Genomic DNA, 14,211 nt, shown 5'->3' with positions numbered 1-14,211 from the left:
AAATGAGTCTTTAGTCTTGTTTTGAACAGTTCAATTGTAGATGACTCCTTTATGTAATGAAGTAAAGAGTTCCACAGGTGAGGAGCAGCAGCTGCAAAAGCCCTGTCCCCCTTAGTTTTACACTTGGTACAAGGGACAACAAGAGACAACTGACCAGAAGATCTAAGCACTCTAGATGGCTTGGTGTAAAGCACACAATTCAGATAAATAGGCAGGAGCAAGCCTATGTAAAGATTTAAAAATTAGCAACAAGATTTTAAAATTAATTTGAAAACTGACAGGTAGTCAGTGTAAAGAAGCTAATATTGGAGAAACAGAATCAGACTTTCTTGCCCCAACCAGAAAACGAGCGGCAGAATTCTGGACCAACTGCAACCTGTGTATCAGGGATTTGCTAATCCCAGAATACAGTGAGTTGCAGTAATCATGGCGAGAAAAGATAAAAGCATGAGTAGCTTTCTCAAGATCCCTAGAAGATAAAAAAGGCTTGATCTTACCTAAAAGATGAAGCTGGAAAAAACAACTCTTGACTACAGAATTAATCTGTTTTTCAAAAGAGAGGTTACTGTCAAAGATAAAACCAAGATTGTGGACTTGAGGTTTGCAAAAGACAGAGAAAGAGCCGAGAAGTCCAAGACCAATTTGGGCTTTAGCTGATGGACCCACTATAAGCACCTCCGTTTTATTTTGATTCAGATCAATAAAATTATTAGCCATCCAGGATCTTAGTTCAAAAAGACAGTTGTGCAGTTGATTCATTGAAGAATTGCAGACGGGCATATAAACCTGTGTATCATCAGCATACTGTAGCATAATCAATGGCTCTCTGAAGCAAAGGTATGTTCTCTCCTATTTTAAACACGCCAAGGTAATTCCTTTACTAAGAAAACCTAACCTCGATCCTTGCTCTGTGTGCAATTATCGCCCAAATTCAAAATTACTGTTTATTAGTAAAACATTAGAAAAGGTTGTTGAAATCCAATTTAAATCTCCATTACACAATTTACAGATTTTTGATCCTTTACAATCTGGTTTTCAAAAGCAGCACTCCACTGAGACTACTCTTTTAAAGGTCTATAATAATCTCCTAATGGCTTCTGATGCTGGGAATTGTTCCATACTCGTTTTACTTGACCTTAGTGCAGCTTTTGATATTGTAGATCATAACATTCTACTTAATAGGCTTAGGCAGTTGGCTGGTATTTCCGGCTCTGCCTAAGACTGGTTTTCATCTTACTTATTAAATAGGAGCTTTTCTGTTAGTACAAGTAAATTTTCTTCTGCCACAGCCCCACTAAACTGTGGGGTTCCCCAAGGCTCAATCCTTGGTCCATTGTTATTTTCATTTTATATCCTTTCTTTAGTAGAGATCAATCTTTTAAAGACATCTCTTATCACTTTTATTTTGACATATTCTTTTAAAAAACACTAGCTTGATAAGTTGTCCACCCTAGCTGAGAGTGTCTCTCTAGCAGTTACTTGTATTTAAATTCCAACAAAACAGAAACCATGATTATGGCTTCCCCGGGTAATTATCCTGAGATTAATCGGGTGCTTGAAATCTTTCTGCATGACTCCTAAAGTCCAGCGTTTGAAACATTGGAGTTATATTTGATTCCTCTCCGAGTTTTAATTTGCATGTTAAACCTGTTTCTTGTTCCTATTACTTTCATATAAATAACATTCCAATACTGCATTCTACAGTTTCATCATTTAAACTAGAAAAAACTGTTCATGCATTTGTTTCCTCACGGTTCAATTATTGTAATGCGTTATTTACTGGCTTGGACAAATCTTCGCTTTGCGTTTTCTAGATATACAAAATGCAGCAGCCAGGGTGCTAATGCTTTCTAGAAAAAGAGGTCATATCTCACCTATTTTATACTCTTTGCATTGGCTTCCAGTGGATTTTAGGATATGTTTTAAAATTCTTGTACTTGCTTACAGAGCATTGAATGGACAAGCTCCACTCTACTTATCCAATCTCCTTCTCAAACTTACTGCCTCTCGCACACTTAGATCTCAGGCTCACAATCTGTTAGTTGTTCCTTGTATGAGATTACAAAGACAATGGAGAACAGAGTCTTTCAACCCTTTGCGCCAAAGATTTGGAACAATCTCCCTCTTCACCTTTGTATGGCTGACTCTGAGGACTCTTTTAAAAAAGTTAAAAGCTTTCTTGTTTAGGCAGGATTTTGCTTAGAGTATTATTGTTATTAATTTTATTTTTTTTTTATTTCTATTAATTTTATTTTAATGTACTTAATGTATTTGTTAGATTTTATGCTATTGTATAATTTAATGTGTCTATGTCTTGCCTTGAGTCATCTTTTTCTTTTATTTCTCCTTTTATTGTACAGTGCTTTGTGACTTCTTATTTGTGAAAGGTACTTTATAAATAAACTTTACTTACTTACTTACTCCACTTGACTAAATGGGTTTTCAGTAGGTACTTCAGTTTTCCTCCCACATCCCAAGGACAGGTTAGGTTGACCTCTGACTAAAAACTGGCTGTGTGAGAGAAAGCATATTAATAACTGTATTATGAGCAGATTAGTGCCTTATCCAGGATTTGTTCCTGCTTGGGCCCACATGCTGCCCACACAACTCCATATTTGAATAAGTGGATTTCAAAAATGTATGGAAGGTTCAATTTATACTCTTGCTGCATCTATAGGAGCCTGTCCCTTCTGTGCTTGTCTCAAGTCCAATTAGCAATTTATATACTGTAATATTTATCCTTATTTGAAAAATAAATATTTCAAATAAGATCATTAAACAAACCTAGTTAAGTTGCATACCAATGTTCTGTTAGTTTTTTTTTCTATTTTAAACAGCATTCGTAGAAGATACGGTTCTATACGGTTCAAACATCCTCAGCACAGCACTATGCCATTAGTCTAGTTGATGCCAAGGTCAAATGAATATGGATGCTCCACTGCAGGACTGCACCATTGTTGAACAATGCACTGTGATGAGATTTCTTTGCAGAGCATTGCACTGTGCATGTTCAAACTACCCATAGTTTGTATAGTATAAATATAAAATAACTATTGTCACTTATCAATGATTGTGTGAACAACAAAAAAAAATACAAAAATAATATTTTGGCAAGTCTATCAACAGTCTTTTCACTAAGCTTGTAGCTAAACTACAACGCTGAACAGCACTTTTGATTTTAAAAGGTGCGGCATAAAATGCCAAAATCTACACTTTCTGATTTAATTAAAATATAAACCAACTATGTCACCAAACAGATGTCTAAAAAATCCTAACACAAATATGTGACAGAATCGTGGGTAAGTATTTAATCCAATAAAAATAAATAAAGAATAAAAAAGCGCAATTTTCATAGACTTGTCAGACCATCAAGTCAAGTCAAGTCAAGTTGGGGAGCATGCACCGGTACAGTGCGTTGCTGCACCCACTACAAAAACTCGGGATCCCTGTTGGCAACCCCCCAGGCAGATACACGGTCCAGTCCCACCCTCCGGAAATGACCCTCTATCTGCTACAGCCAGGTGTTATGTGGGCGACCCCTTGGCCTGGTCCAGCCACTCGGGTCCCCAACAATGAGGATCTTACAAGCTGGATCACCCTCTGGGAAACACGCCACATGGCTGTAGTGCCGTAACTGACGCTCCCTTACAATGCATGTAATGTGCCTCATTCGGGACTCCATGAGCAACCGCTCATTCGACACAAAGTCAAATCAACGGTACCCAAGGATTTTCCGGAGAGACACAGTACCAAAGGAGTCCAGTCTTCGTCTCAGGTCACTGGATAGTGTCCATGTCTCACAACCATATAGCAAGACAGGAAGCACCAGGACTCTAAAGACTTGGACCTTCGTCCTTTTGCACAGATATCGGGAGCGCCACACACCCCTTTCCAGCGACCTCATGACCTCCCATGCTCTCCCAATCCATCTACTGACTTCATAGGAAGAGTCACCAGAGACATGAATGTAACTGCCAAGGTAAGTAAACTTCTCAACAAGGTTGACACTCTCTCCGCAAACAGACACACTGTTGATGGCTGTGCCCAAGAGGTCATTAAAGGCCTGGATCTTGGTTTTAATCCAGGACACTCGCAAGCCCAAAGACTCAGACCCCTCGCTCAGTCTCTTAAGCTCCCCGATCAGAGCCTCAATTGACTCCACGAAGATCATAGCATCGTCAGCAAAGTCAAGATCCGTGAATCTTTCTTCATCAACAGATGCCCCACAGTCGCTGGACCCCATGACCTTGCCCAATACTCAGTCCATACAAGTATTGAACAGAGTAGGAGCAAGAACACACCCCTGACGAACCCCAGAATCAACTGAGAAAGACGCAGAGGTTCTGCCTCCACTCTGCAGAACACTCACAGTACCAGTGTACAGGCCGGCCATGATATCCAGCAACTTCGAGGGGATCCCGTGAACCCTCAGGATGTCCCACAGGGCAGCTTGATCAACTGAGTCGAACGCTTTACGAAAATCAACAAAGGCAGCAAAGAAACTCTGCCGATATTCGTGTTTGCGCTCCATGAGAACCCTCAGTGCCAGGATGCGGTCGATGGTAGATTTCTTAGGCGTAAAACCAGACTGTTCCTGTCACTGGTAGGTGAGCAAGTGATCACGGATGCTTTTGAGGACGTCCTTAGCAAGGACCTTACCCGGCACCGAGAGCAGTGTTATCCCCCTGTAGTTGCTGCAATCCAGGCGATCACCCTTCCCTTTCCAGATAGGGACGACAAGTCCCGTTTTCCAGTCAGTTGGGATGATGCCAGTCTCCCAAATAGAAGCAAAGATTGCTTGCAATGCCAGGAGGACAACCTTACCACCAGCCTGGAGAAGTTCACCCCGGATACCACAGATCCCTGTAGCCTTTCCCCCCCCCTCAGCTAGTTCACCACCTGTGCAATCTCAGTGAGATTGGGTGGTTCACAGCTAATTGGAGGATCAGCCTCAAGAACCGTGGACCCAGAGATATCCAACATCCTAGCTGGAGGATCAGCTTTGAACAACTGCTCAAAGTAGCCAGCCCAGCGGGTCACAACTGCAGTGTCATCCATAAGGACCGTTCCATCAGCCGCCCTGACTGAGACTCTCCGAGGAACAGATTCAGATGTGCATAATGCTTCGATTCCTCTGTAAGCAGGACGTGGGTTGCTAGACCACAGATGGTGTGTCATTTGCTCACAGATTCCTCTAACAAATGCCTCTTTATCTGCCCTCAGAGCCCTCACACCCGTCCCTCTCAGTTCTCCGTACAGACCCGAGTTGCCATTGAGCCGTGCACTGCAACTCCTCTCGATGATATCGAGGGTGCCCTGCGAGATGAAGTGTAACACCAACACAACCCTCAGCAACCTTCAGGGTCTTGTCACGGAAGGTCTCCCACATCACATTAGGACCGGCAGTCATACCCAAATCCGCAAGTTCCTCACACAAACTGCGTGCAAACTCATTAGAAACAGCCTGGTCTTGGAGTCTGACCAAGTCCAGGCTCATTTTCCTAGTAGGTGGTAACCTACCGGACCTAAGCTGGATCCTAAGATTAGCAACAACAAATCTGTGGTGATAATTCACAAACTGGGCACTTCTGTAGACCCTGCAGTTTTGCAAGAGCCTCTAGTGTCTGCCCACGAGGATGTGATCGATCTCCTTCACCGCACCACCAGTATTGGAGTACCAAGTCCAACGATGCGATTATGGGCACTGGAACCAGGATCCAGCGATTCGCAGCCCCTGACCTTTTGCAAAGTCAAGGAACATGAAGCCACTTTCACCACAGTCACCAGACCTATGGGGACCGAGGCAATCTTCATAGCCAGCCCTGTCAGTGCCAGTGGCTGCATTGAAGGCACCCATGACCAGAGAAGTGTCACCTCGTGGGCAGCCATCAACCACCGAGTGAAGCTGCAAATAAAATGTCTCCCTCGCTGAGACATCACTCACCACGGTCGGAGCATACACTGAGACAACAGACAAGGCATCCAGGGAGTGCCATAATCTGAGTCTCATAATACGCTCTTTGAAAGGAGTGACATCGGAAGAAGCCAATCCGCTACAGCAACAGCTACTCCCCGAGTATGACAGCCATCAGAGTGACCAGACCAATAAAAGATGTATCCACCTACAGAGATCTGTAGATCAGACCATCAGTATGATATAATTAAATATCTATCAACAGGCATCATATTCTGAAAAGAAGCAAAAATCTAACCATGAACAAAGAATTAATTTATTTGTGTATGTATCTATAGCCTCTAATAGAACAATGTGTAACCTTTGTCTTATATTTTCTATATCTGCATCCCTACTGGCTACAAGAAACGTGGACCCAATACAAATAAACTGAAGCCAAGTGCTACAAAATAAAATATTAATAACTGCAGGTGTGGTTGTGACAGCAGGGGCTGTTGGGAGAGTGGTCCGGTTGCCATGGTCTGACAAAGACTGATTAACAATTTCTCATCCTTTAGGAATCTGCTAGTACGTTGTATTAGATGAGAGGTTTCCAATAATAAAATATTGGTGCCAATTTTTGTACATGGCCAAGCTTATGAAACTTGGTCTTGAGCAAACTCAAACTCTAACAGAAGTTAAAGTAAAAGCTCTTCACACAGAAATTCAAGGAAAACTAATTCCCAATGAAGACAGTGTTTGCTCAAAATATTGTGTTTGATGAAGTATTTTCTGCTTAAATGTGTTATTTAATTCAATAAGAAATTACACAAGCATACAAGTATATATACAATAAGCATTTAAACATACAAGGTACATGCATATATAGAAACACTTCAGCATACAGGTTATTTATCAATTTTCTAATCCTTCTTTTGTAATTATAACTGTAAGCGCTGTGCCCATATCAGATATTACAGCCTTCTTTCCATGAACAGCAGGATTGCTATTATGGCTAGTATTTTAATATTCCTTGCTTCTTTCAGAGCCATTCTCTTCCTAATAGATAATCATTACAACACTTATTGACTAATTAAAGGTCACTATATAATACATTTGGTTTATAGTTATTATTCACCTGGCTGTATTAAAAAAACCCTGTATTTTAAAGTATATAGCACTATGCCAAGGAATACATCTGTTATGTATATTGTATGGATTCTGTTCAGTAATACAGGAACTCATGCGCTGAAATCTCCTGGGAAATACACAAAGCATAACACAACAAAATACTAGCAACATTTTGGACATTGGTGATGAGCTGGCTCAGCAACTAAGGCGGGTGAGTGATCAGCTGTAATAATAAACTCTGCTGCACATAAAATCTGACCTCTGATCTAACAGAGTTGTTCTATCCATTTAATGTACAACATCAGTACTGTCCATGAGATGGCCTGTTCTAGTGAGAGTTTTTTTGGGAATTCTACTTAACAGCTTTGCATTTGAATTCTTCTCTGAAAACTGTTGGCTTTAGGATTCTAAACATCTTAGCATAGACCTACTAAGACAATGAGAATCAGAGGCTTCAATATTGTTAACAGATGGATGTAATTGCTACATGAATTAAGTAAAGACATTTAGATGGGCCTGGTATTTTTTCAAATTAGAAAGCCCAGATAAAAAACAATTTTTTTGAGAACTTATTTGATGAAATGAATCAATTAAATAATAAATTCAAAGCCCAAAATATCAAAGAAAATAAAAGAAAAAAGAAATGAAATTATATAGTTATCAAAAACTGCACATACCTTAAAATGAGAAGGAACACAAAATCCACACAGTTGCAAATGTATACTAATGTCACAGCAAAGTGGATGTGGCAGCAGGTTGTCGTGTTTAGTTTTGTTCTTTTTTCAGAGAAAGACATTTTTCTCTCGACTTTATTTTTTTCTGAGATTTGGAATTGTGGAGAATTAACTATTACTTATATTTTTATCTCCATTTTGGATTTGTTATTTAATTGTATAATTGTTACTTCATTTCTATCATGCCATCGTTTAGTTTTTCATGGGCAACACTATTTTGATCATGGGTTGCTAAGACAATAGCATTGCTACTAACAAATACATTCCTAATGGCACAGTCCAGGTAATAGCAGTGTATGATGTCATCAGCACAAGGGTATTTAATCCGCAGCTGTGTTGTCACCTCTATCCAGGATTTTGGATAAGCTGAAGACCTTTTTAAATGTCCTCTTTAAGAATTTTTGGTTGATGCTTTCTTAGCTAGTCCCTTTATGATTTCACTTTAGTTTCAAATTTTGAGGTTGGTTACTGAATTAATTTATCCTCCTGGTATTAACCCTGTCTAGATTTTTGAGTTTGTCGACATCTCCCAGTTAATGTTATTTGCCGTTCTGACCTGCCAGTTTCACAGTTCTGGAGGTGCACAGGTGGCTTTAGAACACCCCAATTATCAGCATATGCAATTTACATTTTTAAATCACCTATACCTCACCCTTCCTGCTATGCAGTTGGCTGCTAATCCCTTGTGTCCTTTAAATGTCTCTGGCAATTTTCTCCATATGTTTTGGGACTTCACTGAAGTTTCTACATTTTGGACAGAAGTTTCCAATTGCCTGTCAATATTTTCTCTGTTAATATTCCCCTTTTGTCTCATATACAGTATTTATAATCCTGGACCTCAGTTCTCTTACCTCGAGTTCTGTCCAGCTCAAGGTGTTCTATCTGGGTACCATTTTTGTTGAACTAATCTTAGCCTCTTGCCAGAAATCTCCTGACTCACACTCTGGAAGTCCTCTTCTTTACATGAACTTTCTACGGTACAGATCAATAGATCATCTGGCTCTAGTATAAGAGAAGTGAAAAGCTGCTGTGAACTTGGCTTGTAGCTGGCAATTGGTCTGTGCTGTAATGTTAATCCTTAAATTTTCCTGTTATCTTATTCAATTTCACCTCTGGGGTTCACTGTGTCTGACTGGCCGCTCTCTTTACTTAGTGAATGAATAAGTAGTTTTAATCATGTGTGGAACCCATTTTTGGGGGCAAATTCGGGAAGAGAAGACATTCACCATGGACGGGTTGTTTTTTTTTTTCCTACGATCCCTAAATGTGTTTTTTGTGCTTATTTAACTTATTTGGTCTCATCCATTATGGGAAATGGACGTCTGAGGCGGAGTTCTGTTGCAGCAGCTTTATTTTTTCTCTTATTTCTTATCATCCCGAGGTATCCTGTATTTACCCAACCCGAGGAGTTTCTACTACAGTACATAAACATGAGTAACAAGAAATGGAAAAGAAACCTAAAACTACACCCAAGTCTAGACAGGCATCAAGCCCAAGTGCAAGGTACAGATTTTCAGAGACTGACCTGGAACAGGCAGGCGAAAGCACAGACTTCCCAGGACCCTGCTCCACTGTATCATCTCCAGTCGAGAGCGAAAATGGGAGCGAAGGTGCAAGTGATGCAGGTCACGATAGCTCGCCAATTCAAGAAGATCACTTGAAACTAGAAATGGCCTTGCAGTCTGCGCATTCATCTACAGTGGCCACGACCACAGCCATAAATGAGCTCAAGATAGACATTCAGAAAAAATATGAAGAAAGAAATAAATGGCTTGCTCAAGACAAATGAGAAGCTGCGGCTGGAGCTGCAAGAGCTGCGGCAGGATAATAAAGACTTGGAAAAACGTATATATAATTGTTTTGATGCAGCCTTTAAAGGTACGCTGGGAAAAATTGAGGAACACATTTAGGAAAATGTGTCTAAACTGACAACTTGCCGATCAGCTGGAAGACGTTAAGCAGACATTCACGACTCGAATTGAAACAGTGGAACATTTGGCATATACCGCCAATGGAAAAGCTACAGCTGCGAATTCCGAATGCTAAAAACTCGGAGACAGACTTGTGGCTCTAGAAGATGGATGCAGAAGGAATAATATTAGAATCGAAGGTCTACCTGAGAATCATGAAAGTCCAAACCCAGTGAAACTCATAGCTCAACTATTCTCAAAAATAAATGGAGAGGACTTTAAATCAGATACCGAGATAGCAGCAGCTTATCGCATATGTGGATCAAATACCTCTAAACCTAGGACTCTAATTGTCCGCTTCGAGAGATTACAATTTAAGCTTAATGTAATAGCACATCTCAAACAAAAACAAGAGATTATATTTGAAAATAAAAACATTCATATTTTCCCTGATTTCTCACCCTGAACAGCTGCTAAACGTGCAGCTTTTCTCAACATTAAACAGCGGTTACGGAAAGCCCATATCAGATATAGCCTCTTGTATTCTGCCAAACTGAAAGTGGATATTCAAGAGAAATATTACATCTTCTCCACGGAGGAAGCAGAAAAGGAGTTATGAAAGCTGATCCCGACACTTTTTGAAATACGATAGTGAGTTGCATCCTGTCATGGCATGGCAAGAAGATATTACCTGCTGTCTGATCCACTTGCAATGATACGGGTACCGTAATTATACATCCTTTTCTCTGCTCAGCCACTTTTTGCTTATGTTTTCATTACAATTATACAAGTATGTGTGGAAGAAATTAAAGTAGTTTTTTATTTATTTTTTTTACTATTCTAAAGGAGACTGTTTAACATCATACCCTTGGTTTATTGTTATTGTTATTATTGCATTAGGGTTTACTATGCTTATCTAGGGCCACTTTTTAACACCATTCCCTGGGTTTACTGTCTTAATATTTCAAGACTGTTGGAAGATTATATTTTATGCTTATAGTATTTATACTTTATCGGCAATAGCTATGAACTCTTAGCTCAACAAATCCACAAGCAAGAAGTTCGCAATGCAATCCCAGCATTCACCAACACGAACAGAGATAAAATCATTGACCATAAAAATATAATGCACACATTTAGAGACTACTATAAATCCTTATATTCTACTGAGTTTAAAGAAGACAACACATAATCTAATGCATTTCTGGATACATTACAGTTACCACAAATAGATAGTTTTAGTGCAGAGGAACTGGATAAACCTCTGCTGCTATCAGAATTACTAGATGCTATAAAGTCAGTTCAGAGCAGGAAAGCAGCAGGCCCTGATGGCTACCCTGTCGAATTTTATAAGAAATTCTCCACTCAGCTAGCTCCCCTCTTATTAGCAACATTTACAGAAGCTAGAGACAATCAAATTCTACCTCAAACTATTCACCAAGCATTAATCACTGTCTTTCCTAAACAAAATAAGGACTTATGACAATGTGCATCATACAGACCAATTTCACTTCTGAATAATGATGTTAAGATACTCTCCAAAGTCCTAGCTAGAAGGATGGAGAAAGTGCTGCCTTCGGTAATATCACAAGATCAAACTGGATTTATTAAAGGCTGACACTTAGCGTCCAGTCTTCAATGCCTGTTTAATGTAATATACTTACCTGCAAATTCAAACACCCCAGAGATACTATTATCGTTGGATGCTGAAAAAGCATTTGATATGATTGAATGGAACTACCTTTTCACTACATAGAGAAATTTGGGTTTGGCCCGAACATTTGTAAATGGATTAAACTACTGTATACCAATCCAGGAGCTTCAGTTTGTATTAACAACATTTGTTCAGACTATTTTAAACTAGAACGTGGTACAAGAGAAGGATGCCCCTTGTCACCACTGCTATTTGCAATCGCCATTGAACCACTGGCAGTTCACTGTCTAAATGCTTATCAGATAAAGAGATTTATCAGAGAAGGACTTGAACGGAAAATTTCTCTATATGCAGATGATATGGTACTGTATATATCAGACCCACAAAATACTGTGCCTGCTGTCTTAACAGCACTTACAGAATTTCAAAAGATCTCTGGTCTCAGAATTAACTTGAATAAAAGTGTGCTCTTTCCAGTGAATTCTCAAGCATACAATATTAGATTGGACACCATCCCTTTTATTATTGCAGATCAGTTTAAATACCTAGGGGTAAATATCACAAGTAAACATAAAGCTCTTTATCAACAAAACTTTGCCGTCTGTATAGCAAAATTAAGCAAGACTTGCATAGATGGTCTACCCTTCATCTCACTGTAGCTGGAAGAATTAAACTTGTTAAGATGAATATCCTTCCTAAGCGTCTGTTTTTATTTCAACACATTCCAATATACATCAATAAATCATTTTTAGGCAATTAGATTCAACCATAACTTCATTTATTTGGAACTTAAAACATCCACGTATCCAAAGGACGACCCTACAAAGACCTAAGGCAGAAGGTGGCATGGCTCTACCTAACTTTCAGTTTTTTTTACTGGGCAGCAAACATACAGTACAAGCTATAAAAACCTGGACACAAATAGATGAACATACACAGGCTTGGTCCGCAATAGAAATAAAATCCTGTATTAAATTATGTGCCTGTGTAAAAATTGAAGTCAACAAAACATTTGTTCAAATCAAATAATTATTTGAAATTGAAAAAAATCAAATTCTCAGTTAGAGGATCTGTGCAGAACTTTTTCAAAACCTGTCAGGATCTAATCTAATCTAATGTGAATTTCCCATTGGGATTAATAAAGTATCTATCTATCTATCTATCTATCTATCTATCTATCTATCTATCTATCTATCTATCTATCTATCTATCTATCTATCTATCTATCTATCTATCTATCTATCTAATCAATAATATTTTAGAATAAGCTCTTAAAGCACTGAGGAAGCAGATTCTCTTTCCATTTCTTTTTCTTCTCCATTTATCTTTATCCGCCTATTAAACTCATCAGTTTATTTATTTCTACTAGCTTTAAGTTTTACTCCGTTGGCCATGCTCTCTTTCTCAGGGGTGGGGATTGATTTGTTTCAAATCCTATTTTTTGTAAAAATTGATCTATTTGTATGGAATGATTACAATAAAATCAATAAAAGTTAATTAAAAAAAAAACTTGAAATAAAAAAATGCATTTGTCTGAGAACAGATGTCAAATCCTACATAAGAAACATAACAATAAGTGGAGGAATACAGTTTTTATGTTTTCAGCTCTGCTCAAAATTCATCTTTCTCTTCTCTTTGAACGAAACAATAATTGAAAGAGCAAGCTTGTCTGGTGACATTATTAACGGATGCATGTATTATTATTAAATGAACCAAGAGCTTGAGCATGAGAACATATAATCAAGAGCGAGCAAGGATGTATTAAAAATACAGGCATTACGGCATCCAAACAATTAAACATCTTCAAAGTATAGTCAAAAATTTAATGTAAGGTCTGATATAAAACACAGATAGTGACATTAGGAAAATGCACTCAAGCTAAGGTTATGAAAGATTCAATGACTAAGTCAAAAGGGTAGGTCAAGATTATTTTTAACTAAACCATTAGATGTGCTAAATTGGTTTAGGTGGCAGCCAGATAATTACAGCTGCTGTCCAAATGAAATGAGGAGGGAAGGCATGGTTGGAGGCAAATAGCATTTATTAAGTGTGGCAATATTTACAATATGGTTTTGTGTGTGGGTAGGTGATGGTGCGAAAAATATTTATCAAAAATGAAAGTAAAAAATTACAAGACTAGTGACCACTCTACTGAATCAATGTAATGAGCTAGCATAAATGTAATTAGGAATGAAGAGATCTGAGGTAACAGTACCACAAGACTGTGACACCACTGAGTGACTTCATTTGCAGTGCAGCTTTGAGGAAAGTGCAACCTCCATATCAAGGTTCTCTGACTGATGGAGAGCTAAGGAGTAAAGTGAAGCATTCAGCACCTTTGAATTCAGTCAGTCAGTCATTATCCAACCCGCTATATTCTAACACTGGGTCACGGGGGTCTGCTGGAGCCAATCCCAGCCAACACAGGGTGCAAGGCAGGAACAAATCCCCGGGCAGGGTGCCAGCCCACCGCAGCCTTTGAATTCAACATTGTGGTTAATTCTTCATATTAAGTTCACCATACTTTAATTACATCAAGAAAGTACTAAAGCAGAGCACCCTATATTGACCGAGGATCTAATTAAAGAACAGAAACCCAGCAGTCAATGAGGGTAAACAAAATGTAGAACACGAGTAAATTGAAACTCAAGACCTGTCTGTACATGCTTGTAGAAAATTTTACCCAAATTAGAAAAAAAGGCTAGATTTTGATGGTGAATTTTAATTCTCAGAGACATTAAAACTCAGGCAGGTTTATTATTAAATCTGAAAAGTCATAGAAGTATTTACTATGTCAGGGAGAATAAAAGCTTTAGTGTGACAGTCATCCTTTATTTATGGTATCATTACTATTAAACAGTGTCAGATTGTTTTAAAATAAATCAGTGT

Source organism: Erpetoichthys calabaricus, chromosome 3 (genome assembly GCF_900747795.2).
Source record: "Erpetoichthys calabaricus chromosome 3, fErpCal1.3, whole genome shotgun sequence".
Taxonomy (NCBI): Eukaryota; Metazoa; Chordata; class Cladistia; order Polypteriformes; family Polypteridae; genus Erpetoichthys; species Erpetoichthys calabaricus.
This window is presented reverse-complemented; position numbering follows the sequence as displayed.